Source organism: Zophobas morio, unplaced genomic scaffold (genome assembly GCF_036711695.1).
Source record: "Zophobas morio isolate AGI-343-1 ecotype UQ-CSIRO unplaced genomic scaffold, CSIRO_AGI_Zmor_V1 ptg000023l, whole genome shotgun sequence".
Taxonomy (NCBI): Eukaryota; Metazoa; Arthropoda; class Insecta; order Coleoptera; family Tenebrionidae; genus Zophobas; species Zophobas morio.
The window spans coordinates 3,173,544-3,199,019 of record NW_026972128.1 but is presented as its reverse complement, the minus strand read 5'-3'; the positions used below and the strand labels follow the sequence as shown (position 1 = coordinate 3,199,019).

The window sequence follows — 25,476 nt, the reverse complement described above, 5'->3', positions numbered from 1 at the left end:
TGCCTTCTATACTGTGTGAAGATTTTCCTTGTTGCGATGTTTAAATTTTCAAGATCAGTTTTGGACCATTTAATGACTCCAAAAGAATATGTTAGCAGTGGAACGCAGAATGTATTTATTGCTTTCATTAAATTTTTTCCATTTAACTGTGTCTTCAATATTAATTTTAATCTCGCTACGTATTGATCTTTCAACTGTGTTTTCGTTTTGGTATGATTGATGTGGGAGGATTGACAGAAACCCAGATATTTGTATGTATCGTTTCGTTCTTGGGCTTCAATTATTTCCTTATTCTGTGTTATATGTGGTACTTGGTGAAACACGCCTTTTCTGATTGCTTGGGTCTTACATTTCTCAATACCAAAGGACATACCAATATCACCGGAAAATTGTTCAGTCAGATTTAATAGGTTTGTTAACTGATTTTGTGTACTTGCATATATTTTTATGTCATCCATATACAGCAAGTGACTTATTCTGTTTTCTCTTTGTTTGTTAATTCTTATATTGAACCCATAATTGCAGCTGTTCAGGATATCGGAGAGGGGATTTATTGCTAAGCAGAACCATAACGGGCTAAGAGAATCGCCTTGAAAAATTCCTCTTCGGATCATTATTGGATCTGACTGAATTGTTTGTTCATTTAAGGTTATTTGAAGGGTGGTCTTCCAAAATTCCATGGAACATTTGAGAAAAGTGCAGATTTTAGTATCAATCTTGTATAATTCCAGAATTTTGCATAGCCAGGAATGAGGGACAGAATCATAAGCTTTCTTATAATCAATAAAAGCAGTATATATGTTTCGGTTTTCTTTTCTAGCTTGTTCACAGATGATGGAATCTATGATTAATTGCTCTTTGCAGCCAAAGGATCCTTTAATACATCCTTTCTGTTCTTCATTAATGATGTCAGAGTTAAAACAGTGTTGATATATTTTTTGTGTAATGCATGAGGTTAATATTTTATAGATTGTCGGTAAACATGTGATAGGTCTGTATTTTGATGGATTTTTTGTGTCGTTATCTTTAGGTTTTAAGTATGTTACACCATGACATAAGAATGTTGGAAAAGATGATGGGTCAAGAAGGAACTGATTTAAGTGATGTAGTAAATGAATATGTACACAATTTAATTTTTTTATCCAAAAATTATGGATTTTGTCTGGTCCTGGTGATTTCCAGTTGTGTGTCTTATTGATGGTATTTATTAATTCGGCAAGTGTTATCTGATGATCATTCATTGGTGTAACTGTGGATAGTTTATTATATATATATGAGGAATCCATTTGGCAGATTGGTTAAATTCAAATTCTTGAGACCAAAGTTTTGACCAAAATGTTGTTATATCTTGTGAACTTGGTAGTTCACCGGATAATTGAGTTTTGCTTGAATTAGTTAAATGTTGATAGAATAGTTTTTCGTTGTTTAAAAATTTAGTGTTATGAATTTTTCTGAGATGTGATTGTTTGTTAATTATTATTATTATTATTATTAATATTATTATTATTAGTTACGTTGGCCAACAGGTATTACAACCCAATTACAGACCAACGGGAAAAACTTTGGCTTTAGATGAAACAACTCTGTTAACAACAGCTAATATTACTGCAGTACCCATTGGGATACAGAGACACAGCGGATTTAGAAATACGTTTATCACCTAAACGAGATCGATAAAATTGCTGCTGATATAGTAGATATGTTTAAGATCACCCTAAGAAAATAAAAAAAATATATGTTGCTTTCCGTAGGCAGTAGTGTAATATGGTCCATCCGACGAATTGCTACTTTAATGTTTTCTCAAGGTTTTAAGAACCCTACAGTGTGAATAATAGGTCTCCCGTTTCCGTATGTCGGTCTATCGTTTGTTTCAATTTTTATTAGACATATATGGTCCTCAAAACTACCGGACTGATTGTTGTCAAACTTTATATGTAATTTATGAATATCGTGAATATAGATGGTAAGACAATTTGGTGACGTCACCCCAAAATTCAAAATTTTGCATCATATATGCTATTTAATTTACTTGTGATTTATGACTCCGCCATGAATTTTTTGTCTAAGCGTCCAGATTTTCTCAAAGAAATCAAAATTTTATAATTGTTTTATAGTTATATATAAGAGGAAGGTTCAGCAACCCCTTTCATTTCATATCGTTAGGTGCGTACTAATAAAGCGAAGGTGGCGTGTCCGATCACCTCATGGACCATTTTTTTTCTTACACTGTGACTGGTTTTAACTACATACATATGTCTCTAAAAACTGGATTTGTTTAAATTTATTTCAGGGGCGAGGGAAATTTTGTCCAATAATAACATACCAATTTTTTACTTGTAGGTACTCACTGGTTTTTTACTCAGTTGGTGAACCATGGCGAGAAAAACATCAACTAAACATCTTGGTGTAATTTTAGATGGTTTTCTTCCTAAATTTATTTTCAAGTCACAATTCAGTGTAAGTTTTTAACATTTCCTTCACTTAAAATTAAGATTTTTGAATATCCGGCACAAAAGTTTCCGTTTTTTAAAATTTTATCTTAAACAACTTACTTTTATTCCTTATAAACTATCCTATTCTTAACGTTTTTCGATTCCGATGACCTCAAGGTCTACTAAAAAATTTTGAGCATTGAAATAAACTATTTTTAGATGGTTTTACTCGTAAGGACACACATTTTTTTCCTACTCGATTGGTCATTTTGAAGTGGTAAGGCAATCACCTAAACAACTTAGTACAATTTTCAATTTTGATATGTTTTTTAACTGTTTATAGTATGCGCTTTTTGTGCTGTATTTGGTATCTTTATTTTAAGTAAACTCAAATATATGTTTAAATTATATAGAATTATTCACGAGACGCTCCTAGGCTAAAAAACGCAGACAACAAGGCCATTGCATAGCATTCTTTGATATTTAATGTGATATTTTTTTAAGTAAAATATAGTTGCCTCTTTGGTTTTGATAGTATGTCAATTTTATCTCAAAAGCAAAAACAAACAAATTTAAAACAAGAGCTCATTTGGGTGTCTCTCTATCCAAACGCGAGGCAGTAACGGTATTTTTCTGCACTCACCATATAACTATTAAAATCGTATTAGTCATTTAGTCGTTTGGATATAATTTGCATCAATTCCACTGAAATGTCAGTTTTAGCATGTTACTTGGTTGTGTCAATGTTGTGACTGTTTCTTTTAAATGGTATGAAATATAAAAGATGATTTTAAATATGTATTATTGGTTGTGTCTTATACTTATTTTTTAGATAAGTAGCTTCTTGTGAAAAACCTTATATGTGTGTTTATTTAGGACCAGAGTTTCGGAAAATTAACCAACCAACTGAGAAAAATGATCTGCAAACAATGTTATATAAATTTTAATTAACGCGAAAGAAATTCTACAGAAGTGAACACAAAATCTCCAAACAACCCTGACCATGTAAACTGGCGAACTATTTCCAGACAGTAAATCAAGTATCTAAATTCAAATACCTCGAAGCAACGTCATAAGTAACAAAAATATAGGAGAAAAGGTGGAAGACCAAACAATCAAAGCTGCTCTAATATTTAGCTCCCTGAGAAATATCATTTGGAGAAACAAATATATAACAACAAGAAGTAAAATAAAAATTTACAAAACATGTGTTAGGCTAATAAAGGCGTACGTAGGAGACGAAGCAGAAATCACAGACACAAAGCGCCTTTTAAGATGAAGATATTTCAATCAATCACTCCCTACACCTTACCATATAACTAGAAGAACAAAACCAGCGAAGAAATAAGACGAGTCTGTGAAATTCAGAATGTAGTAATATAGAGGAGAAACAGAAAAAGGGTGTGTGAAGATTACGTAAATAGAATAAGAGAATATCGCAATAGAAGACCTAACACATCCAGATTACCCGGAAGGCCGCCAAAGAGATGATGCGACTGTTGGACATCTACCGCTCATGAATGGAGAAAGAGATCAACTGAAAAAATTTCAGTAATATATTTTTCTCTTAACTGATCAACACATTTTATCACCATTGTTGGTTTTGCCAATTAATTGAAGATCGTGAGAGATTGTCTTCTGAACATATTAATACTCGATAAAATCCTACACGCTCTGATTTCATCCTGATAATTAGTTTTTCGCCAGCACTAGCTTCATTTTCATCTTCAGTCTAATCTTCATCTTTTTATTCAGAACTCTTTGGAGGTTACTTGTCATTTTTTTCACATTGATTCCGACATGATGACAATTTTCTCCATAGTAGTTTATTCTAAATCGTGCAATCGTGACATTTCTTGATCTGTCGAAAGCTTTCGATTGCGTGTCACATAATGTCCTTCTGGAAAAATTATCTGCGTATAATATTGATGAAGAAAGTTGCAAATTACTGAAATCGTATCCAGAGAATCGTCAACAATTAGTTAAATTTAACAAAACATTTTCGGACCACCTTCCAATTAATCAAGGAGTACCCCAAGGTTCAATTTTAGGACCTCTCCTATTTTTGATTTTTGCTAATGAGCTACCAACTACATTAAACTCGGATTCAGTATTATATGCAGCCAATACCACAGTGCTAAACGAATTAATATCGGACGTAGCACCAGAAACGGTCAGTGCTAAGGTGCAGTCGGCAGCTTTTCATTGAAGAAAGTAGATATCCTACCTAGCTTTCAATCGAACACTAACTTTCTGGGCTTTAATTTGGATTCTAAACTCTTGTGGGTTACTCATGGAGAAAATACTGCAAAGAAATCAGTAAAAATATCTTCTTATTGCGCCATTTGAAAGAAAACTTACCCATGAAATATCTACGCAACACTTACTTCACATTATGTGAATCATACTTGCTATATGGAATATTGTTATGGGGGCATATTAGTATACGTCATAGTTCACGCTGGCTATAGACATGGATTTGCTGAAGGAGCGCCTCCAATTTTTAAGGCAGAAACAAAATCTGGCAATTATCATAATAACATGAACAAGAAAAATTTTGAAAAATGGTTTAAATTAATATCCAGTCTTCCGGAATCGTCTCTTATTGCTAGGGCAACTTACCATAGCAGACTTATGGTGTTTATTTTAGTTTTGATAAATACCCTATATTTACATTTCTGCTTTATTGGTATGAAGAAATTCCTCGAAAGAGTTGGACAAGGAAAACATAGTAGCACAGTTAAACACAAAAAGATATGAATAGAATTCCCAAAAAAATGCATTATTTAGATCACTATGCTCAGCAACATGGACATCGTGTTTTAAGAGTACCGCCATACCACTGTCATTTTAATGCAATTGAAATTGTATGGTCGGAATGTTAACAAAAGTATGATAAAAGTATTCCAAAAACTAATGTTTCTCCTGTTGTACTGAAAACTTGGGGAAATGTAATAAACCAAATTTCGAGTATACACTGGGAAAATTATGTTAAGCACACGGAAACAATCATAGATTCCGCATAGCAAACGGAAACAAATTTGGACAATTCTGAAACAAATCAAGTCATTATCAATGTTAATTCGATTTCAAATGATAGTGATAGTGAAGATCATGACAATAGTGTTGATGATTTAGAGTGTGTTAAAAATTAATATGTAATTAAAGAATAAAACTTATAATTATTCAATTAATTTAGAACTTCTGCAATTTGGATTGATATTTTACCATAGCAAGTTGCGTCACAGTCTAAGTGTTTTGAAAATACTTTAGAATAGCTCATGTGTATTAATCACTGTGTAAATATGGTGTAAAATTTTTGTGCACTGGAAGTTTTCAAGCATAGCACTGTAATATTTTAGCTGAAATTTTTTGTAAAAAAAAGTACATGGACTAGTTCCTAAATTCCAGCAAGTGGTTGTTCCATTAGCAGGCAGGCACGTCTAGTGACGCAAAGAATAACGAGTTAGCGGTTTTCCATCGACCGCAATTCAAGATGGAACTGCCTCAATTTGCCTCATCTTAATCAGGTTTGGCCCCGGGCTTCCCTATATTGAAGAGATACGCATGATAGCGTGCTGGAACAATGCATGAAATAACAGTTAACCATAGAACGAGTCCTCTGTTACGGATTATATTACAGACTCTTTGCTTATTAAACCTTCCAGCAGGTTATAACCGAATGTTATAATTGAGTGTGCGGAACAGTATATCTGTTTGCGTTGAAAAGTCCAATAACAAGGAAACGACATCCGTGATTTTATCTAATGGAAAAAGTTTTCGTATTTGGGGCAGTTCGAAGCAGCCTGACAACACTTTAACCCACATAACTAACTCATTTGCTAGTTATCGATCGGGGAATTAGTTTTAGCTAATAGCGGCTTTGTTTGGAGAGCAAATGGAAATGATGTGTGTACTCGCAACATAAAGTTTACAGTTTGGTGTAACGACTTTTTGTGATTCCGGCGGAAAAGTGTTGCAACAATACGTGGGAACTGAGAAATTAAAAGCACTTTCGTTTTATATTTTATGATAATTTTCTTCAACGGTCTTTAAATGGCGCCATAATCTGGAGGAGATAATGCACCGAGTCCATCTTCGAGTTTTACAAACTTTGCCAGTTTTGTAATGCACGTAATCGCAAGACACCGTAAAATTCGCATTATTAAAATTTTCATTTAAGCAGTAAAGTTGTAATATAGCGACGGATTCATAGCTTAATATAAATTTTCTCGTTAGTCTCATAGGGCGGCGCGCTCATATGTCGTTTACCGTACTTTCATGAACTAAAGGGCTTTTAACTACAAATTAATGACTTGCAAATATAGGAGATTGCTAGAAAATAAAACAAAATCGAAGCAGCACGTTGTTGTTAGGATAATACACGACCCGAATGATGTACCGTGTTATTGGACTTTGTCGAGACTAATTTTGTATAATGGCTGCTGTGGAAGTGTTGCATTACGACGACGAAAAAAAACTTGCAACTAACTATTAAAATTTAATTTATGACGAAATTTGCGAGCTTCGTTTAGCTACGGAAGCCCTGAAAATAAATACGCGCAATTATTATGTGACGGCGGAAAAAATGGAAAAAATTGCAAGGTGGCAACAATAAAGTTCTTTAATAAAAACATTCATCGTGTATGTTACCTGATAGATAGACAACCAATAATTCAGTTCGAAAGATAATTTTACTACCAATTTTATAAGAGCAGTGAATTATCATCAAAAGTATACAGATACATCTCCACAACTTACTTGATGTGCGATCATTTATAATAAGTTTGTACTATAGGAACATATAGGACCACTTTAGCATGAGGGCCCGTTCATAATTCGTTACGCCACTGCACAAAGCTTCCGAATTTTATGTATCTCTCACGTTTTATTTTTTGCATGCTGCTTCGAGCGAGAATAAATTCGTTTCGCGGTTTTTTAACGATCTTCTCGATTCAAATGGGCCTGAGTGGGGACATAAAAAAATCAGACGTGACCGCACGAGGGTGGCGCATTATTTAAATGGGTGCATTAATTTTGGGTTGTCGCTGCAGAAGTTACGCAAACAATTATCGAATAAGGGCGAATTTACGACATGTGTAGGATAGTCTTACCGAAAAGGATAATGTAACGTCCTGATTTTAGGAACTGAGACGATTGCTGAAGGATCTAGAAACGTAATCTTTATTGCTTCGACAGATTGCTGCTTGTCTGGATGTCAGCGAGTAATCTAAACGAAATTTCGGGAAATAACTTTATGTGATCTCATGTCAGGTTGTAGTAAAGAGAGTTGTGTTTTTTTGGAGGGATCACATTTTTAACAAATAGCTAAATTGGAAAATGTTATTTGACGTTTAGTAAAGCTCTGTTTATTATGTGGTCAACGTAAATAATTTAATTATTAATGATTAACTTACTAATTAATGACTGCTATTAATTTCATTTAAATTTTATAAAACAACATACTCCCATCCAGTTTTTCGGAAAAAACATCTAAATTGCATAATTACATTTTACATCCGTATAAGAGCACTGACGTGTGTTGACTTTTGTGGGTGTGCCGCGAAAATGTGGAAATGCTAACACTAAGATCGCTTGTTCGATTCACCAATGGGTCACATTGTTTTTTACATTGTAACTGGTATTATCAATATTTTTACTTCTCGAGCGTAAGCAAAGGAAGTATTGTAATCGAGTCCGTCGGTCGACTCTCTACTTTTGCATTTTCTCAACCTATCATGACCCCTAGAGGACGAAGAAATAAGTCTCCCGTTTCCGTCTGTCTGTCCGTCTGTCCGTCTGTCCGTCTGTCCGTCTGTCTACCGTCCCGGATTTTTATTAGACAGATAATCTCCGAAAGTAATCGACCGATTATTGTCAAATTTCGTATTTATATTAGGTATATCATATCATGTAGATGGTAAAACGCTAACCAAAATTTATCTAATCATCCCCACCACTAATGTGATGACGTCATTTCAAAATTGTACATAGTAATTGGGTTTCAAATTGTATCAAATAACATAGTCTTACACATGTAGTTTATGATTCCGAATTGAGATTTTACCCGAAACGTCCAGATTTTTGGAAAAAAAAATCAAAACTAGGAAACAACATTTTGACATTTGATTTGGAATCTACAAAACCGAATGCTTTGAAATCTTGCAGATGGTTTATAGTTATGATAAGCATGACAAAATTTTGATCACAAAATATTTACTTACCCCTTCCAAAAAATTGATGACGTCAGCTCAAAAGTTTGCCAAATAAATCTTATCTAAAATGTACAAAATACGATGAGTCTGTACTTGTGATTTATCATTCCACTCATATTTTTTGGGTTTGCATATACAGGGTGACTCAAAAAAATTAATGAATACGTCAATGTATTTTATTGATTAAATCAGAAACTACAAAACCAAATGCTTTGAAATCTTGGAGATATTTTAAAGTTTTCATAAGCATGGTAAATTTTTGATCAAAATGGATTTGCTCATTCCTCCTAAAAAGTTGATGACGTCACCCCAAAATTTTGCTAAATAAATCCTATCTAAAATGTACAAAATATGATGAGTCTGTACTTGTGATTTATCATTCCATTCATATTTTTTGAATTTGCATATACAGGGTGACTCAAAAAAATTAATGAATGCGTGAATTTATTTTATGGATTTAACCAGGAACTACAAAACTGAATGCTTTGAAATCTTGGAGATGTTTTAAAGTTATCATAGGCATATTAAATTTTTAGTCAAAATATATTTGCTCATCCCCCTAAAAAATTAATGACGTCACCTCAAAATTTTGCTGAATAAATCCTATCTTAAATGTGCAAAGTCTGATGTGTCTGTAGTTGTGATTTATCATACCATTCATATTTTTTGGATTTGCATACACAGGGTGACCTAAAAAAAATAATGAATGCGTGAATTTATTCTATTGATTTAATCAGGAACTACAAAACTGCACAACCTTGTGCTTCATCAATGCTTTCATACCTTTGGAGCAACTATTTGACAGCTCATCCGATTTCCCCGCAGCCCAAATATAAACAAGTTAACAAATGATTCAAAAACACTTGCCATATTTTAAATGTTTTGTGTTTTTATTTTTTCAATTGAGTTCTTGTAGGATGTCTCGTTCTCTGTCTCTTGTTTCTTAAAAATATTCCATGTTTGATTATCATTATTCACCTGCTGATTGGATTTTGCAAACGTTGTATTTATTTTTCCATTTTGAACTGTTTTTAGTTAATTTTCCAAATCTATTTGAACTGTCTCCAATCTGCTTATTTCTTTATTTTTTTTATGCTTTTTGTTATTATTCTTGTCTATAATTCTTTTCGAATAGTATTATCACTACTACTCAAAAAGATTTTTAACTATACAGAGTGCTCTGTTCTTAAGGCACTTAAGAATAGGGTGTTTCATTAAAAAATAACTTTTTTTTTAATGAAACACCCTATCTATTTTTACTAGAGATGTACCGACTGTAGGTCTGGCTGACTAACCGATTAGCCGATTGTTCGGCCAGTAAAAACCGACTAGTCGGCCGACTGTTCGGCTTTGCTAAAACCGGTTTATAAATGCGACAGACAGTGTGTTTTTTTTTCTATTTCTCTGACTACCTTAAAAAATTGTTTTATTTTAATAAAATATAGTAACTCAGTACAAAAATAAAGAATAACACAATTTAGGGCCAGTTTATACAATATTTTAACTTAGCGACGTCTGATTGGTGTAGAGTCGATCATATGGTATTTTAACGCGGGGTTAAAAATTAAATCGCAATTAAATATTTAATTGAGGTTCTGTAAACCGGGTTTAATTGTTTTATATACTATTTTAATTTTAGTGAAAAAAGCCGACCGATCGGCTGTTTAGCCGACCAGTCGCCGACTGCAGCCGACGATGAAAAACGGCCGAATAGTCGGCTTATCCGATCGGTCGGCCACTAGTCGGTACATCCCTAATTTTTACATATTTTGATTGAGCTGTTCTTAGACAACCAGTTTATTTTTGAATTTCTGATGCGACGTTGCTACGTTATTTGTCGTTTCTTGAATTTTTTTTGCAATGGAAATCTTCACAAAAAAAATCGCAATTGGGCTATTTTGAAAGTGTGTCTCACAATATTTTGTGAAAGGATAAATACAGGCACAGAGTGTTTATCAAATAATTCTAAAACTTTACAATTTTCAAATATCGATATTTCAGTTTTTTTTTTTCAAATGGAACATCCTATATGTTACTATTGTATCTTACCCTATTTTTTGTCTTTATTCTTGTAATCTGTCGATGTGTCTCTTAAAAAAGTAAAAAATCGCAGAAACTATCAACTCTAAATAGAGAAAATATTCGGCAAAAAAGAATAAGAGAACAAAAATAGAATAAGACGCAGTAATAAAATATAGGGTGTTTTATTTGAAAATTGTAATAATTAAGATATCCACTATGAATATTCTGTATATAAAAATTTAATTTCATTTACACCACAGAAAACACGTACCTTTCTTTATCTCCCCACAAAATGTTGTAACACAAATTTTAAATCTAACCCTACTATAATTTTATTAGTGAATTCAGTTGCTAAAAAGATTCAAGAAAATTGATAAATATTTCAAAAATAAACTGTGTCTGTGAAGCTTAAACAGTGGTCAATTAAAATATCGCAAGATATATAGGGTGTTTTATTTAAAAAACCAAGTTGTGTGTTGCGCACTGTGTTCGAAACAGAACACTCTGTATAGTAAAAAAAAATACTCCATAAAAAACCGTTCCAATTTGGTCCCTTTTTTATTTTTAATAATTGATGAGATACCGAATAACGAGCGCTTAATGATTCACCCTGTATATATATATATATATGAATAATGTACCTTCTTAGTCAGCTATTATACAGTTGAAAAATAAATGAAACAATGTACGTATTTATGTTTAATTGATTAAATAGGAAACGCATTATACCGAGAGAGCAATAAAAAACAGGAACAAACACAATAAGATTTTCGAAAGTTTATCTTTCATTATTGTATTTTTAACTCAAACTTTCAAATTGACGGTAATCTTACACGACAAGCATACTATCTAAGACAAATTTTCAAAAATCCATGGCTGACTGTAACCGTCTTTTCATTGCTCTCTCGGTACAAATTCCCCGAAATATTGGAACCGCTATTGTTAATCACAGTAGCCTGTACAACCTCAAGTTCAAAGTTGATGAATTCATCTCCACTAAATTCAAATTTCATTTGAAATATACCTACCACTTTTTAAACATATGATTTTTTTCATGAAAAATACAATTTGCTGAATAAAATGTTATATATTTTTATAAATTATGCTTGTTTTTTAGGACTTCAATTTTTTCTTGTCAAAGGCCTAATTCATGTTTACAGCTTTTTCGAGTTCTTAGCTTTTATTTTTCCTTTCTCTATTAATATAGTACAATTCCGTTGCGTTTTCTTGTAATTACAGATATAATACTTCATTAGTTTTTTGTAGGATAAAAATTTATTGTCTATCATGTGTCTAGTATTGGGTGTAAAATGTCAGTAAGCTTCACTAAATCTTCGTTTATATTTTTTACAGTATCGTACTAGTGTTTTTTTCAGTATTATTGCAAATTTTATACACATTCGCTGATAAACATTCCCAGATCAAAAAGTGATCTTAAGCTGAACACAAGACGAGAACACGAAATAGAAAGTGGATAAAAGAGCCATAAACGGGGGAATAAGAGAAAGAGTCGGCTAAGATTGACACAAGTTCGAATGCGAAATGTAGAGGAAAGAATAGCATGATATAAAATAGAAGTATAAAATTCTTTTGTCCAAAACATAGGTTAATCAATTTCATTGTTTTCTACTCTAACTCTGCTGCAGAAGCTCAGATGCGGAATAACCTCGAACCTCCTAACTGGATTTGTAGTGAAAAATTAAAAAAGGAAAACGCCAGGGAAGCTCGTTAGAACTGTTATAAGGGTGGCATTCCTCACCCCTCTGAGCTATGCTCACTCCCCTAGAGAAATTATCAGATCTTTCAACGACAGTAATCCGTATGCTCTAGTCCGCGCAGCTTTTCCAATCTAACACGTCGCTGCCTCGGTGTTTTTTCTCAGTTCTTGACTTATTAAAAGATAATAATAATTCAGCTGCCTATTTTCGGATTTCAGTCTGCCAACGGGCCCTCCTGGCTGCCTGTTACGCCCCTGTCTTTATGGACGATATACGTGTTTAATGAGGGTCTGGCCCGTCTAAAACACATCCAAATTTATTCATAGTGCGGCGGCTCCTACATATTTGAGCATCGCAGGAACGCTTAGTCCAATCTTTCGTATCAAAAGCAATAAGGCGGGTCTCCAAATCCGATTGGAAACCTCAGCAGATTATTGGGATTCGTTCAGTCGTCCTCTGGGCAGGAGCCGGAGCGACAGGGCCAGAGGTAAATCCTCCCCATGGGACGGGGGAAGATTTCAAAGAAGTTGGAAGCGCCGTCGACGGAGTTCACTCGGCGCTATCTTCAAATATGATGCTCTTCTTAATATGTTCCTTCAAGGATTTCCTCCGCTTTCAATGGACTGCGCGACCAATCGATGAGTTTTTACGAGGAGACGCGGGATGCGTCCGCAGGGACGAAGTTCGTTGTTCGACGAAGAAACTCGGAAACAGTGTTGTGACACAGTTTGCGCTCATTTAAAGTGTTCATAATTCTTGTATCAATTGTATATTGATTACAAATTTTAATAATCTGTTTCTAATTTCAAAAATTTTACTAGGAGTATAAATGTTACTTTAGGTGAAGAAGTATGAAGCTAGAGTAAAAACTGCAGACTAACACACGAAACGATGAGGAGATTCTGCTGGACATAAAATCTTAAATGCAAGACTTCCCCTGTCTTGCATTTTTTAACATTCATTATTTCTAAAAAATGAAAAAAAAAATACATGTGGCAAAGCAAAACACATGTCTTAGACAGTTCTTGGGAGTACTATGCATTTATACTGTAGTGAGAATGTGATAATTTGGACTCAGATGAAAATACTTCAGCGTCTTCGACATATCGCATTCGTCGACCTGCATTTATCACAATGAATCGTTTGCTATTACCAGTTTTTCGTGTTTATTGATAGCACTGGGGGCTATCTTCTTGTCAGAGCATTTTTCGCCACCTTTACTAAAAATTCACGTTTCGTCTGTCGGTCGTAAATAATGGCTTGTTAGATGCAATATGGGACATTTCAATACTGCTATCATCTGTATATTTTTTGTCACAAACAAAACTTCAAAAAGCCAAACTTAATAGTTTTTCTAAGAAGCAGGATTTGTGGGATTGCAGTTCAAGGGCGATGGAAGTTCCTTTGATCGATTTTTACTTCCCGAGCGTAAGCAAAGGAAGTATTGTAATCGAGTCCGTCGGCCGACTCTCTAGTTTTACGTTTCCTCGATCTTTCATGACCCCTAGAAGACGAAGAAATAGGTCTCCCATTTCCGTCTGGCTGTCCATCTGTCCGTCTGTCCGTCTGTCCGTCTGTCTGGCGTCCCGGATTTTTATTAGACAGATAATCTCCGAAAGTACTGGACCGATTGTTGTGAAATTTTGTACTTATATTAGGAATATCATGTAAATGGTAAAACGCTAACCAAAATTTGTCTAATCATCCCACCACTAATGCGATGACGTCACTTCAAAATTGTAAATAGTAAATAGGTTTTAAATTGTATAAAATAACATAGTCCTACACTTGTAGTTTACGACCCGGAATTGACTTTTTACCCGAAACGTCCAGATTTTTGGAAAAAAAATCAAAATTATAAAAAAACATTTTGCAATTTAATTTGGATCTGCTAACCCGAATGCTTTGAAATGTTGCAGATGTTTTAAGGCTATAAAGAGCATTATAAATCTTTAGTCAAAATATATTTGGTTATCCCCTTCAAAAACCTGATGAAGCTCAAAATTTTGCCCTAAAAATCCGATCTAAAATGTACAAAATATGATGAGTCTGTACTTATGATCTATCACTCCATTCATATTTTTTGGATTTGCATATACAGGGTGACTCAAAAAAATTAATGAATGCGTAAATTTATTTTACTGATTTACTCAGGAACTACAAAACCGAATGCGTTGAAATCTTGAAGATGTTTTAAAATTATCATAGGCATGGTAAATTTTTGATCAAAATGTATTTGGTCGTCCCCCCTAAAAAATGTATGACCTCACCCCAAAATTTTGCTGAATAAATCCTATCTAAAATATGCAAAATATGATGAATCTCTTCTTGTGATTTATCATTCCGTTCATATTTTTTAGATTTGCATATACACGGTGACCAAAAAAAAATGTATGCGTAAATGTATTTTATTGATTTAAGCAGGAACTACAGAACCGAATGTTTTGAAATCTTGCAGATGTTTTAAGGTTATGAAGAGCATAATAAATTTTTAGTCAAAATATATTTGGTTAACGTCTACAAAAAACTGATGACGTCAGCTCAAAAGTTTGCCGAATAAATCTTGTCAAGAATGTACAAAATATGATGAGTCTGTACTTGTAATTTATCATCCCATTCATATTTTTTGAATTAGCATATACCGGGTGACTCAAAAAAAATAATGCATGCGTAAATTTATAGTATTGATTTACTCAGGAACTACAAAAGGGAATGCTTTGAAATCTACTGCGCAAAAAAAACATACCTGCCCCCTGGATCCGCGCCTGTCCGGATGCCTTTTCACCATAAAAAGTCATAAATTTTTATAGCTACATTTTTTAATTACTTTTTAGCATTTTCTAAAAGAGTTCGATATCTTTTAATGTAGACATTTTACCACAAAACAACTTTCAGTGAAACTACCAATACTTTACACCAATCATCAAACCCCGTTTTGGTTTATGGTAAGAAGGACTAAAGTCAACATGTTTTACTACAGAAGAGAAAAATGAATTATACGAATGATTCCAAGAGGAATTAAACGGAACTCAAGACAATGAAATTATGTAAGATTTAACTGGTAGAGTGAAAAATAATAACAGGGACCTAGAAAAATTGTTGAGAATAGACGGAGAAGAAAAGAGAAATGAAAGTGGTAAACGATTAATAGATTTAAAGTAAATGACCTAATAAGAAAAAAGAACACAACATTTCTATACAAACATATAGATAAATATACCAGAGAAGTATTATTGACTATTTTTTTTATGTATAAGTTAAAAGGAAGCAAATTCTACAGAAAAAAATCCTAAACGAGAGCAGAAAAAGCATGCAAACTAAAGATAGAAGAAAGGCGAGGAAGTTTGAAAAACGAATTATAGGAGGTAGCAAGGAAATAAGAAATGATATTAGACCGAACATCACGGTTAACAAAACAAATAAAAATAGGGGTGGGTTAAAAGAAAAATTACTGAGAGATGTATTTAACAATAAAAAACCAAAATGATCACTATACAAAGAGGAAAGAATAAGAGTGTGTTAAGAATTTATCTCTAAATAGTAAACAAGCGACATGCATAGAACTCGTGGGAATGAAATCTCCATTCCGTTCCGTAAAAATATAAAGGTATATTAAAAGGAATGATAAAGGATAAAAGCAAAAAGTGGAAGATAATGGAGGAAGAATGTTAATAAAAGAAGAAATATTATGAAAAAGTTGCAAAAGCACTGTGAAGAATTACATAAGGTAGGGATGGTCTAATTATAGAAAATGATAATGAAAGTAAAAAGAGATAAAGATTCCAAAAGATTGATGAAGAAGAATATCGCTGTTTAAGAAAGAAGAGGTGTAATTTTGACAGATATACCAGAAAAAATATACCAGCTTGAAGCAAAATATATAGAAAAGAATAACTAAAAGAACCACAGGAAACTGAAAATAACTACCCATTACCACATTAAGAAGAAACACGGATATAGCTACAAAAGTGAAAAAATATTCGCCAGTTCAATTTATCAGCATACCAAACTACTTTCCCAAAATTATAATTTCCACTACAAGAAATTTTCAATAATTGTCTGTTAATAAAGTGTTAGGCAAGGGAACTTATTATAAATATTGTGAATATTATTAAACCATTGATGATTAAATTTAAAGTTTTAAAAATAATTAAAATAAACCTCGCCTTTGTGAATATATGTGTCATCTTTCACATACATACGCTCGCTAGGGGATACTAACTACAATCACTACCAACAGTATTGTTGGTTGCCTAAGGCACACGACGTGGATCTTCTGCTTTACTGCATGAAAAGAAGGAAAATAAATATAAATGAAAATTTTTATAATAGCAACGTTTTAAGAATTTAACAGTTGGTGCCCTTTTGCGCATGCACAAATCTCCCTAGTAATTTACGCCAAAAAACTGCAGATGTAATTTGTTACGAAATGAAGTAACATAACTCCGTAAAACAGCTCCGTTTACAAATGTGCTACTCACACAAGAAATGAGAAATAAAGAGAGAACTAAAAGTATTTTATGGAGCGAAAAAGCTTTACTATTATTACTTAGGAGACGTTTACAATGTAAAGTTATATATTTTTAAGTACCAGTCATAACGTCTTCGCTATTACCTTACCCTTTTTCCTTTATACCTCTGAATTTGCTTTATTCCGGTCTAATTCTCTCCGCGCGCAATCCGGGCCGTTTCAGCACTTGCAACTATCGCACGCCATTCCGGGCCGAGCCAGATTTTTCCGAATAAATTCATTTTGGGCTGTTGCATTTCGTGCACCACATAAATTTAATCAAAGCAGTTCTTTCGCGCATAAATCCGTCGTTTCCTCTACGTCGCTGTGCCCGTCAAACTCTGAAACAATGCTACAATATTTAACGGCTTGACGCGCCATCAATCTATCCCGTCCAAAGACACAATGGAATTGGGAATGTTTCTTTATTAATCAAGAGACCAGGTGTTCCACTGTACATTAATTAAGACTTGAGGCCCTGAGCAAATTTGAAATTTAAAACAGAAAGTTTTAAGAAATGAGAATTTGCTTCAACGAGTTACTACCTGATGAATTTTTAACTCCGAATTTAAATTTTTCATAGCGAATAATCCCACGGTTCGGGTCCTGGGAACCGCCGATGACATTTGAATCAATATGGGAGATAAGTAGTTACACAGAGAAAATATTTTTTGTACCTAATTGTACCATTGAGCAACGTATAAAATACGAAACGAAAAGTGGGAAACAGAAGAAAATCAATTAATATTTCTAAAGTAATAATAATGTGCTGTTTACAAAAAATCGCTTCGATTTCGTGTGATGAAAGATATAGATCAATTATTGCTTCATGAATTCTATGTTAATTTAAATTATTTTCCAAAAAATCTGGATCTCGTGGAACATGTCCTTGTTGGTTTATAATGATATCATTAAATTTATAAGACAAAAATTACTACACGTTTGAAAATAAAAGTTTAAAAAGATCAGATGTTTCTAAAAATCTTGGTGTGACTTTCGGCTTTAAATTATTATTTAGCCATCATATGGAGTCTTTTGTTCCGTCAGTATTATAGAAAACATTGGAATTTATTTTATGTAACTTTAAATATATACTTTAATAATTCTGATATACTTTTTGTCTTGTATGGGACACTTGTAAGACCAAATTTTGTGCTAGTGTCGTATGATCACCCATTCGTAACGGAAATTCCAAAAAGTCCAAAGACACTTTTGAAAAAAATCTCATAACATCCTTTTGGAAAATACCTAGCTTCTAACTTTAAATTTCTTCATCAACTGCTTTACCTGATTGTTCCGAGATCTTGGAAAAAAGGTTTTCAGTTTTAACTATAGGAAAATCATTTATTATTATCATTTTTGACATTTGCTGTATAGATGCGCGTAAATTCATCTTGGCACTCAGTTATTACTACTCAGAAAAAAATGTGTTATTATTATAATACAGTCTGGTTTTAAAATTACGTATATCATGATTCTGGCATTTCAAAGTCAGCCAACGTCAGTATGATGCGGGATCAGTATCACTTGCCTACTCATCCATATGTTTTAAATTTAAAATTAAGAAGGGGGGAACTTGTAAATGGACTTAAACCTGCTATCAAATTTCAGTAGTAGTAATAATAAAATTGTCCAAAATAAATGAATAATTTTTAATCAGCTCTGACTTTTCGTATCTGTCAAACATTAGTTATTTTCTCAGTGTACTCTTCTCCATCTTCTTCTCCCTAGCTTAACCTCCCCATCGACTCGTGTTAAATAATAATCAAAATTCATCAAGGAAGCTCTCCAGCCCGTCGATTGATTGCTCCCCGATTTGGGGGAATAAAAGGGCCTTAATTAAAAATACATAATAACGAAATTATTTGCTTATGAAATTGTATGAACAACCAGCCGTATTCAAATGTTTACAGTCGGGATGATTTTTGTATTATTTGCGTGTCAGAACGTGACGCTGTCTCTCTTAAAAAAAATAAAAATGTTCAAAAGGGTGCTTCATTGTTTACAAATAAATCGAATACTGTTGCGTTGCAATCCGCATAAATTAGGGTTCCGTGTTTTCGACGCAATTGTTTGTCGACATGTTGTTGTGTCATTGTTTAATTAATTATGGCAACAAGTCCTCACGCAAAAAATCCTTTCATTGGTCGATGCAACAGATAGGAAGCGGAATTGTGGGATATGATTGTGGTGGACGGATTTATAAATTTACATGAAAGATAAAATATTACACATCACGTATTGCATTTGTGGCGTAATCGATCAGTACCAAAGGGCAGAGCGAGGTCAATAGTTAAATTCGTTATAATCCACTGTTTCATTATGATTACAATCTAAATTACAAACGTCAACTACATGTTTGTAAGATCTGGTTTCTAGGGCAACACTTTGAGGACAGCCAGTGGCAAATTGTCTAAAATACTAATAGATTTAAAGTTTCTGTCCACCAATGTTACAGTAGAGCAACATTGTCGCCAAAGAAAACTGCTACTGCAGCTATGTTTGTATATTTTGTACTTAGATGTAATAATAAATTTTACACAAACAATATAGCCACTTTGATACCACAAACTGCGCAGAAATTTGTAAAACTCTTCATCGAACACAAAACCTTGGTTAAAGCAAGCGGGCTTTCTCCGATGCATCACTCCGCAAAAACGTCAAGTCATTCAATCCTGGCAAATTAGCCCTCTTCAGCACACCTCCCGCAATCATCCCTTCGCATCCTGAATGAAATAAAGCGGAATAAACAAACCCTCATATAATCGTTTGTAACTTTAATGCTGTGTAATGAATTTAACGTGTCTTTGGTGAGGCCGAGTACTCCGGAGAGCCCTTCGTCTTCATTTGGCGACTTCCAACGGCGCTTCTTAGCGGAAGTGTAGGCAGGGAAAACGGAAGTGATGTCATAAAGATTCCACTTAGTCTGCCGAGGATAGCGGGAATAATTCTTCCAGAAACCGTCTGCTTAAATATACCGGGTGGGCCCGATTCAATCTTACCGGAAATATCTGCCTCAGAGTGTGGGAGAGTTTGTAATGGTCTGTACACTATGTTATTTCTGGTAATATTTCTTCCTGTAATTATCTACTTAAGAATTATATAACTTGTATATTGCAAACAGAATATGCCGGGTTATTATTATTTTTTATGACTACTATTTACATAATCAACATTATAATTATTTTAACTAAAATTTAAAGGTCTGACATTTGTTTTTGTTTATTTTTCTTTAGGTTTACTTTACTCTACACATGATACACTAAAGTTGAAAAAAAAAGTCATTCCTACGAAAAAAAAAAGAAAAAAATGTTACAGTACGTCTTAAATCAATCAGCATTATTTGATTTTCCCTTATTTAATTCGAAAGTGGATCGGTCCAAAAACTTTTACGTTCACCGGGTTCTTTTAACGTTATCTTCATTCTTCTTACGTTTTTGTGTTTCCAAGTTCTATCAAACAGCAGTTAAACGGCAAGATAGCTCTTAATTTGAAATATGAATAAAAACTTAATTTATGTAGGTATAAATTACTTATAATTTAAAATAAATAAAGATAATTGCCGGCAGTAAATAATGCGGATTAACTTAATCTAGAAAATGGTATCCTTTTCTAGCGTCCACTTGACATCATTATAACGATGGAAGTGGGGCCGGTCTGTGCTGGACGAAGCTTTCAAATGTTCTCCGGACTGTAGTTAGACAAATCTCTTTTTAAATAGGACATCACTATTTCTTCTGGGGAGACTAGAATACTTGTTCTTTTTGACAGAATTTTATGTCATTCATTTTTAATACAACATCCTGTTACACAATCATTTTTAATTAACTTATAAAGTTTATTATAAACTGAAACTATGTTTAACTATATTGCGAATATTGCGATATATTTTCAATATGCTAAGCCCGTGTGCCGAACTTATAATATTTCAAAGAGTGTAGAAAATTTAAGCTACATAACAGTTTTTTTCTTTTTTGTGAAAATTTTTAATCCTATTTCATTTATTGAAATTTCTGTGACTGTGACTCTCTGTGTTTAACACAGAAAAGTAAAAGCGGTAACTTAGTCAGCAGCCGCTAGAATATTTGACTTCCATTTATCAAAATGGAAGCCAAATATTCTCAGTGTCTCTGTACAATTAAAGTTTACTATTACCGCAACTAACCAATTAACAGCTTTATGAACAAAGCCCACACACCCGGTATATTCTGGAACTGTGTTTGTATTGTTGTGGGGAGAGTTCTGCGTCCGAGAATTGTATGCCACGACTAAATTTAACGAAAGGTTAATAGAGGCAAGATTGCTGCGATAACATGTGTTTTACCTCTTTAAACGGACACACCGAGAAATTAATTGCCGGCAGTAAATAACGCGGATTAACTTAATCCAGAAAATGGTATCCTTTTCTAGCGTCCACTTGACATCATTATAACGATGGAAGTGGGGCCGGTCTGTGCTGGACGAAGAGTGAATAAATTACGGGATTTTTACCTCGATTTTTACAACCACCAGAACGCGGTCGAAACGAGCTAAGAATTCGAGCTCGTGTATTTTGAGCGAAAATGTGGAAGTTATGTTTATGTCTTGATTTCTCTATTTAGGAAGTTTTTTATCAGGACAGACATGGTTGGTGGTGGTTTGTCTGTGATTAATTATATTTAGGTAGGGGAAGATGGTGGTTAGAGGTACTGATTTTTTGATGGCATGTGTTTATTGTCATTATTATTAAATTAAAACATTTCTAGAAACCATGTTCAATTAGGAGAGAATTCTATCAATAATCTCAAAGAAAATTGTTTTAATATATACAAATGATATATTTTTCAGTAGCAAAATACATCGTTATGATTAACTGTGCATCTGTGACGTCTGTAGGTTAAAAAGAAAAAATTATTCCAAGCTTATTTGAAGTACAATAACACATATCCAGTTGTTTGGAAACATTAAACAATTTTATTTTGCGAATGTTATTTTTTTATGAGAATTCTTATAAGTTAAAACAAGATATGTCTATAATGTTAAAGTAAATGTAAAGAAGCGTGCTACGCGTTTGTTTCACATGAGTTTTTCCTTTACAAAATTATTGATGACGTCATCCACATTTTTGCAAGAATACGTACAGTTGCGCCCCCCCAAAAGTGCACGATTTTTCGTTGTCATGGAATTTCTTGAATTTTTAAACTAATGTAAGTCTGGCTGTTACCAGTAGCGTAGCATTTTTGAATAAATAAAATGTCAAATTTGACAAATTTTGTTATGCGAGCGCCCATAATTTGAAGATACATTTACAATAGAGAAAATTATGGTGCACTTTTGGAGGGCCGCAACTGTATATAGTCAGGATCACGAAGCAATGCGTACACGTCACGGACTCTGTATGACGTCATGCGTCTACCACGTTTATTATACAAATGAATCGGTTTGAAAACTGTCAACAAACATGTCGGCTTGTTATTGTTTTGGTTTGTTCTATTTATGATTATAGCATGAGAAGACCGTTAGTGTGAAGCAACAGTTTAGAAATAAGCTACACTTGCAGTGTTTCAGCATACAAGGGCATGCTGCAGGCTGCATAGACGCTATGAATTACAAACTCAGGCACAGGAGAGATCACGACTGTAACCCCTTTCACGTGTTCCTAGTCACTGAAGCCTGCCACTCACGTTCCAACGCCGCGGTACAATTGTGTAGGATATGACAAAATTGAAGTGTTTTCGAACATCTGTGTATGCGATCAAGCAAATCGGTTGGATGTGGACGGTTGGTGAACAAGTCTGTCTGCAGCAGTACAATCGTGTTGTATTGGTTGGAAACTTAATCGTGTGGGGACAGTGTATGTTATACAAACCGTGAAAGCAGGTATAAAAGTCCATTTTCTTCGGACATGTTGCCACCACGATCGCAAATTTTTAACTGCAAGGTCGTAACGTGTGTGTACTGCTGCTTTTCAGCAGAATTGTACAGCAGTTGTATCCAATACAATCGTACCCCGGCGTTGGAACGTGAATGACTGGCTTTAAGAACGTTCATTTTTGCATTGACTGCTGGTAAAAACTGCTGACAATTGGGTGTTAAACACATACTTGGAGGGTGGTACAAGGCTTCATACTGTACTCAAAGCTACCAACGAGAATGTTAACATACGTCTCAAACAGACAGCATTGAACAGTTGTGACAGGCTTCAAGTTAGAGAAATATGCTTACCGTCTTCAATGCCACAATAGGCACGTCACATCTACAGAATAAGTTACTTTATTGACATGGAATAGATACAAAAGTAAAGTATAAACAATAATAAGTATGCATGTTGCACAACGTCGTCGTCTGACCAGTGATTTGTATATTTGGCCAGTGAAGTGATAGTGTGATTATAAAAGACATCAGCAGAACATGCCGCTAGTACAATCAATTAGGATGGTAATGGAAAATAACCTACATGTTACAGTGGCTGAATGCCCTCTGCAGTATTAGAATCTTCACTGTCATAATCACTAAAACTATAATGTGAATCTTCGTTAATGTCGATTATAAACGGCACAATCTCTTCACGGTCAAATACTAATTCCCGTTCCCACCACTCCCGTATTATTTTATTCATATGGTCAACAGTATTTTTCCACATTGTGGGCGTGACATGTGCTAACGCTTCTTTCCACATTTCCACGGAATTTTTTGACCATAACCATCACGCCCAATGTGTTTGGAATAAAAATTTGTAGTAATTCCCCAAATATTTTCTATAGGGTTAAACACACAATGATATGGCGGCAATCGCAATACTCTATGGCCATTCTGTTGGCCCAATTCACGGCAACATACGTTTTTGGAGGTTTATTTCTGAAAAACATGATATTTTAAATGAAACGATAGAGAATAGTATATGCATTACTGTGCAACCAAATGAAGAAGTTCTGTTTTTAACAGCTGTGAATCTGAACTTATGTCATGTTGTTAAAGCCATTCACGAATTTCTGCTTTTTTCCATGAACCACTGGGACATTTGTTTGCAAAGGTACTGTGGTAGCTTGCATTGTCTATAATAATCTGTGATGGTTCTTCAAGGTTCATGAGCAATTGAAACCACTTGAGAAAATTCTGTTGATTCATTTCGCCATGATAGTCTGGATTTTTGGTATTAGAAGAAAATACTAGCGCTGCTTCATCAATAAATCCATTGCTTGTACCTGCATGTAATACAATATACCTAAAATATAGTGAGAAGAATAAATAACTAACGTGAAACTGACACATTACTAAATTTTCCCTTCTATTTTGAACATCCTGATACTTATGACACTATCGTCTTGTAATGACCTAACTACCGAACCATTTTCAAATATCCATGTTTCATCAAGATATACACATGGCAAAGAATTTGGGTTCTGCTGATTGTGCATGTATTCACGTAAGAATTTGGTTCTTGCATGAACAACATGTTGTAATTCCATAAGACGCTTCCGTAGACTGGTTGGCGAATAACGAAACCCAATTGAGAATGTAAAATTTTTCCTAACGAGCTCACAGAACCCTCAAATATATGTTTCTCCTTCAAGCAATCAATTAATGGCGATCGTGTAACATGTATTTCTGTAAAATAGTCGTTAGTATCTATAAGGCGTGAGCATCAAATTCATACTTTCTTCGACCATTCCATATAAGCATTCTCGAATAGCACACTGCTCCGAAGTGCTAATATCACACACTTGCTTTGTTCGGGGGTCTCTATTTCTTGGGAGAATGTACACCTTCTCCGGTTTTTATTTGTTGTACCACGGAGTTCACTGTTCGCACACATACACCCAGAGCAGCAGCAACCCTCTGTACAATGTGACTGCATTAGTAATTGTAATAAAATACACCTACTTACGTCTTGAACAGCTGTTAGTGGTAAAAGAGGTTCCCCGCTATCGCGTTCTTTAGCAAAATAGTCCACTAAATTATCGTCCATTTGCTTTACATCTTTGTGCAAGGGCTTCGGCATGGTGGAATGTTTACGTTCAAGCAAGCGACACGTACCACGGTACAGGACAGTTAACTTGGAGTACTATAAAGAACTGTTATAGTTCTGAAAAGAACTGATACGATTACACGAGCAGAAAAGTAGAAAAACGCGAAAAATCAAACAATAACACAACATAACCAAAGTTGACACCAATGACACTTGTGAAATCGATAAAACTTTAGCATATGTTTCGCTATCAGTCGTACCAATATAATTTCCCCCAAATTGATCGATTTTGATCCGTATTGCCACGTATTGCGGCGCGTATTTTTGATTTAGTGTTGGTAACGGATCTACGTCATCCATGACGTGTACGCATTGCTTCGTGATCCTGAGTATACATACCAATTCGTATAAATATAACAATACTAATAATAACAGTATTGTATTCCCAAATTTTCGGGAAAATGGAGTGAGCCGTTCCTAATTTAATCAATAAAATAAATTGACCAATTTAATAATTTTTTTAGTCACCCTGTATAAAGCAATTCTAAAAATTATTAATGTAAAGATAAATACAAGTAGACTCATCAGTGGGCGAGTATTTTATTTTATAAAATTTAAATAACATTTACTA

The 25,476-nt window shown here is 34.0% G+C and overlaps 1 long non-coding RNA gene across 1 annotated transcript; it reads right to left on the bottom strand.

The window, feature by feature from the left end:
- Nucleotides 1-23,133: 23,133 nt before the first annotated feature.
- Nucleotides 23,134-25,234, bottom strand: LOC135134333 (uncharacterized). The gene is made up of 4 exons (XR_010281287.1): nt 24,765-25,234; nt 24,534-24,715; nt 23,787-24,484; nt 23,134-23,734 (listed from the first exon to the last, which is right to left on the bottom strand). It is a non-coding gene; the product is annotated as an uncharacterized LOC135134333 (long non-coding RNA).
- Between the last annotated feature and the right edge of the window lie 242 nt (nt 25,235-25,476).